This window comes from Bison bison, unplaced genomic scaffold, assembly GCF_000754665.1.
Source record: "Bison bison bison isolate TAMUID 2011002044 unplaced genomic scaffold, Bison_UMD1.0 scf7180017864519, whole genome shotgun sequence".
Lineage (NCBI taxonomy): Eukaryota > Metazoa > Chordata > Mammalia > Artiodactyla > Bovidae > Bison > Bison bison.
This window is the reverse complement of record NW_011495072.1, coordinates 11,125,769-11,131,824: the sequence shown is the minus strand read 5'-3', so window position 1 is coordinate 11,131,824 and position 6,056 is coordinate 11,125,769.

The following is a 6,056-nucleotide window of genomic DNA, read 5'->3' as shown; positions in this document are numbered from 1 at the left end:
TGTCCCAGGATCCTCTGAAGCCTGACCGGTCCTTTGGGCATCTGAGAGCTCGGGGTGGTTGTGGGGGGCTGGCCCCTCTAACCCTTGGGGTCCTGCTTGGGCAAATTCAGCCTTTGACTGGAGCTTGAATTTAGGCCCCCGTCTTGTTTATGTGGCCGGAGAGGCAGTCAGGTGTGGCCTGTACACGTATGTTGTTGTGGGCATGGGCTGCCTGGGATCTGTGAACTCCCCCAGCTCCTCGGCAGGTAGGGTTGGCTGAGTCCCAGCCTTGGCTTCCTGGACTCAGGCCCTGGAGGTGCTGGACCACCGCCTCTGCCAAGTCACTGCCCAGCAGCTTTCTCTGTCCTTTTCTGGTCTGTGTGCTCCTCTGGTGTCAGCTTCTGGTGCCTCTGTGGGAGGGGGCAGCCGCCCTGTGCTGTGTCCGGGGCCCTTGTAGCAGGAGGGTCCCGGATCTGCCACCGGCCCTGAGGGTAGTAACCCCACTGTGATCCCCAGAGTTTTGACCACACCTGGATCCCCCCTGGTCCCCTGTGTTGTGATCTGGACTGAGGTCTTTGCTGTGAAATGCAGTGTTTCATACAATCCCATCTTTCCTAGTGCATGAGAAATAAAGATTATTTAAGTAATGAGGCAGGTGGAGTCTCTGTTGGGAGAGGGAGAGCCGTGCTGGACGGTGGCTGAGGTCAGATCCAGGAGCATTGTGGATGGAGGGACAGCAAGTTCTGAGGGGAACGAATGGACTTGACTGTTTATGCATGTGGAAACTGACAGAGGAAGCGAGGTGGGAGGAGAGGCCCACCAGGGACCCAACTGCTGCCCCTAGGCCCTCATCCAGCTCGGCCCACCCCCTCGGAAGTGGACAGTTGGCTCCAGGTCTGGGGCACATCCATATCACATCATTTTGGGGAGTAGCATCCCCTTTCCACTTTCTCCATCCTCCTCCCTCTCAGCCTCTGGTAGATGTGGGAATATGTGCTTACATGCAACCCTGAGGCCAGTGGTTCTGCAACTCCAGGAGCATCAGGTTCTTCTGGGGAGCTTGTTTAAAATGCCATTTCCAGGTCCTGCCCTCAGAGACTCTGAGTCAGTAGGTGGGAGGCGTAGTGCAGAAATCTGCCTGTTCCCAGCATATTCTCTTGCAAAGAGTTGGAGCAAGCCTGTGCTTTCTGAATGCAGACTTAAAGCAACTTGGCTTCAGTCCCATGGTTAATGCATGGTTTTTGGGACCACCTCCTTGGGCACAGAGGTTGCTGGAGTCTGTTGTTCATGTAAGGAGGAGAGTAGGGTTTTGGGTTGGTGATAGAGAAGCTGTTTCCTGCTGCTGCTGCTGAGTGGGGAGAAAGACGCGTTGTTCATTCTCTTCTGACTCAATTAGCCCTGGAACAGCATGAGCCTGTGTGACTGAGGGCCTGGTGAGGGAGCAGGAGGCTGGCTTCCCTACTCTCCGTCAGCCTGCCCCTCTCCAGCCCCATCTCTCTTCCTGCATTTGCACCTCTGGGCAGAGGCTCCCCGATGCCACTGCCACCTGAGAGCTACGGGCTCGCTCCTGGCCAAGACCCAGGGTCCTTCTGTCTTCAGAAGCCATCTCTAGCCAATTCATTCTAGCCATTTATACAGTGGAGAGCAGAGTGTTAGAGCTGGATGATGAGCAAGAGATTGTACAAGTCTGGCTGATTTCTGTTGGGGATGGAATGGGCTCAGGGGATGGAATGGGCCAGTGGCTGAGTCTGGGCTGGAGCCAGGGGAGCTCGGGGCCCACGCTGGGCCTAAACCTGCCCACGGGAGGATCTTTTTTTTTTTTTTTTCCGGGAGGATCTTTAACAGGTTGATGGGAACTTACTTTTCAAGGAAGTGAATGTATTTAATAACAAACATGCTATGTCTTCATTTGTAAGCTAAAAAAAGGATTTCTAGAAGGGTTCCTTAAAGACAAGAGCTGCCTTAGGACAGCAAAGACTCCTTATTTACTCATTGTAAATGAGTAAATGAACTTGTTTTATTATAGAATCCTCATTCCGTTTTTTCGTCTCTTGTACACTCTTCTCAGTGTTATGAGGCCTCGCTGTAAGTATATTACCAGTTTAAAAAGTTTCTTAGCAACTCCTCCCGCCCCCCTACTATTTTTTTTTTTTAAAACTTGTGGAGTTTTTGTTTCTCAGAAATTTCTCTTTTAAACACTTATTGAGAGCAAATAATTTTAAATCAGCCCTTAATACTTTTTCCTAACTGAAAAGAATAATTTTCATGAAAGAAATTTGGAAAATACAGAAAAGTAAGAAGAAAAAAGTCCACTCACAATCCACCAGTTTCAACAGATATTTGGTCAACTTCTGAGATACATTTATATGTTTAAAATATATTTTATATTACATATTTTTTAGCTCTTTTTTAAAAGACATTAAAAAATATTTTTTTAAATTAGAGGATAATTGCTTTACAATACTGTGTTGGCTTCTGCCCTATATCAACATGAAATCATACGTGTATTATTTTGTATTTTAAAAATATTTTAATGTCTTTCCACATTTCATTAATATTTTCATATTCTTTATAAATTTTAATTACTGTACACTGTCCCATGGTGAGCCTCACCATAATTGACCATCAGGGCTCTTCTTTGTTAGGAATAACTGTGGCCTAATGTCATGGCTACCTACCACTGTCTCCTGTGGTGCCAGACCACAGGGGTTTGAACTTTGGCTTCACTGCTTACTGGCTCTGTGACCTTGGACAAGTTACTTCCCCTCTCTGTGCCTCCATGTCCTCACTGTTTTCATAGGGATAATAACAGCAATAATAATAGCAATCAATAATAATAATCCTCACAGGTTGACTCTGGATTCATTGAATCTCTGGATATAAAGCACTAAGTTCTCAATAAGTATTAGATATTATTATCTCTGCATATAAGGCTTTGGGCTTCCCAGGTGGCTATCATGGTAAAAAACCTACCTGCCAATCCCAGAGATGCAGGAGGCCCGGGTTTGATCCCTGGGTCAAGAAGATCCCCTGGAGAAGGACATGGCAACCCACTTCAGTATCCTTGCCTGAAAAGTCCTATGGACAGAGGAGCCTGGTGGGCTACAGCCCACAGGGTCGCAAAGAGTTGGACACGACTGAAGCAACTTAGCATGCAAATAAGGTTTTACAGAATATTCCTAATCTTGATACCCATGAGTAAAATGACCAGGTCCAAGGTATCTATCATCTGTCTGTCTTACTGTTTCTTGATAGAATGAATCAAAGCGTGTAAACTGCAGTTAAAATTCTTTCCCGCCCTCTACCTCTCCCATGCCTCCTGTGCAGTCCTGCCTCCTTCCCTTTCATGGGATCACGTTGAGCCCCTCCCCGTGACCGGCTCGGGAGGCATGCATGGAAGGCTTTGTGAAGAGGCTGCATCTTCCCTCCTTAGGGCTTCTGCCTCTTGCGTGGAGAAGGGAGTGGAGTGATAGTGGATGGCAGAGGGAATTTAAAAAACTAGTCTGCTCCGAAAGGCCCCAAACAGAATGCAATAAAATAGGCAAGTCAGCTTGCCTTGGCCAGTCTGCCTTGAATGGGGCCAGCCATGAATAAAGTCTGCACTGGGGGACTGTCCCTTGTCAGTCACAAAACACTGTGGTTGGGCGGGTTGTGCCAGGACACATCACGCTCTGGCCTGCCCTACTTCACCTTCCCGTGCCCCATCCAGCGGGACTTGAGGGGACCAGGGGGGCCACTGGTTGTGCCCCTAGATGGGAGGGGCTGGTAAGGCTTGGTTAGGATGACAGTGATCCTAATTTCCAAAGCTTTTATAAGAATGTTCACTCCATCAAAGCATTGCCTCATTTGTAAATGTATTTATATGGAATTCCAATAGAGATTTAAGCATTAAATCACATTTAACCCAACATTTGGCAAATCATTCTGCTTTCAAAATGAGAATAATCTATGAAGAAAGTGTTAGGCACTCAGTTGTGTCTGACTCTTTGCAGCCCCGTGGACTGTAGCCCACCAGGCTCCTCTGTCCATGGAATACTGGAGTGGGTAGCCATTCCCTTCTCCAGAAGATCTTCCCAACCCAGGGATCTAACCCAGGTCTCCTGCATTGCGGGCAGATTCTTTACTGTCTGAGCCACCAGGGAAGCCCAAGTTGCCCAAATTAGGATACCCTGGACCATCTTGGGTGGGTGGTCTTGCAGCTGGACCTGCTGGGGCAGCCTGCATGTCTGGAGATGGGGAGGAGCCAAGTGTCCTGGCTTTATGAGCAACCCTAGGGCTTCCCAGGTGGCATTAGAGGTAAAGAACCTGCCTGCCAATGCAGGAGACAAAACATGGGCTTCATCCCTGAGTCAGGAAGATGCCCTGGAGGAGGGGCACAGCAACCCACTCCACTCCAGTATTCTTGCCTGGAGAATCCTGTGGACAGAGGAGCCTGGCAGGCTACGGTCCTTAGGGTCGCAAAGAGTCGGACACGACTGAAGCGACTTAGCATGCACCCTCCTGTTTAGGGGCCAGGGTGGACTTCCAAAGGCCCAGGAAATGTTGGAGATTTGAAAGAAAATCTTTGAGGGCTGCAAACTATGAAAAAGACAATGTCAAAATTGCTGAATGTTTAACAACGTGCCTTCAGAAAGTAACATCAACTTTAATATTTAAGTTTGGTATCCATACACATGTCATTATATTTGAAAACAATTTGTAAGTTGGATTTTTGGCAAGAGTTCCAGACTGTGCAGGATGATTGAGGAGAAATCATAGCCAATAGTAAATTGAATGAGTTACTCAGAGGCAAGTCATTTCAAAAGGAAATTCATGAACATCCTTTCACATTTCAAGCAAAGAGGGTTCTATTTAATGAGGGATGTGCGTGCAATTTTAATGTTTGTTTCAATAACGGTGGGGCCTCTTAAGAATCAGATGCAGCATTTGGAAAGGACTGAAAGCGCCCCACCCATCCCTGAGCCTTTCACCTGGCTCAATCTATATACTGTCAGGGAGGTAGGTAACTTTGTGACCCCTGGTTAAAATTACTGTTTCGTGGTATACAGCTCTTTCACTTTATTCCTGTGATCTTAGGCAAATTGTATGAACTCTGAGTTTCAGTTCTCTTACCTGTAAGATGGGGATACCAAGGTCTCCTGCACTGGTTATCGTGGACATTAAATAAAGCTCTTAGCTGGGTGATCAGCACCTGAAAAGCCAGAGTGTTCATGTGAAATTTATGAAACCTTAATGCTTCCTGTCTCTATCTTTCTATCCACCCCTCCTTCTCCCCAGCAGACCATGGAGTCCGATTCCTGCCGATGCTTTTTGCTCACATCCCAGAGTCAGCAAAGACATTTATTTGCTGGGTGAAAGGCATGTATTGGGGCAGAGGTGGGGGAGGGGAGCAGAAGGGAGGGAGTACGTGCTGAGGGCCTTGGTGGGTGAACATCTTGGCAGAGGTCAAGATGGAGATGGTGGTGTGGTAGTCAAAAGGCTGCTGGAGGAAGTGACCCTGCAGGCCAGGTCCTCAATCTGTCACAATGTCTGGAGATGACTGCAGCACAGTACCTGAATCTCTCTGACCCAGCTCATGGGAGGCCTGCAGCAGACCAGGCAAACTGCTCATCAACTTATAACAGGGAATCGAAACACCAGCAGAGGGTTTCTCAGAAGTCCACCTGCAAGGGCTTGGTGAGTAGTGAGATGGAACCAGGGGTTTGAACAGCCTCTGTTGGCCCTGGACCCCCTTCTCCTCTGCAGCCATATGCCCCCAGGCAGAGCCATGCTAGCTCATAGAGTGCCTTTGTGTAATTAGAAAAAGATGCTTCTTCTTTGAAGATTCAGGACTCACGCTGGAGAACACAGCTTGGTGAGCAGACAGTAGGCTGGCTTTTGGTCCCTGATCACCCAGGAGCTCTTGTCAGTGGACACCCCGTTGGATGGAGGTGGTAGACTGAACTGGCGCCTGGGCCCCTGCAACCTGAGGGTGTGTGTACAGCCACATTGTCACTGATGCCACTGGCTCTTGCATCTGCCCTTGGAAGGTGTCACCCAGCCAGATCTGGGAGTTCCTGGCAGCATCCTACTTGAGC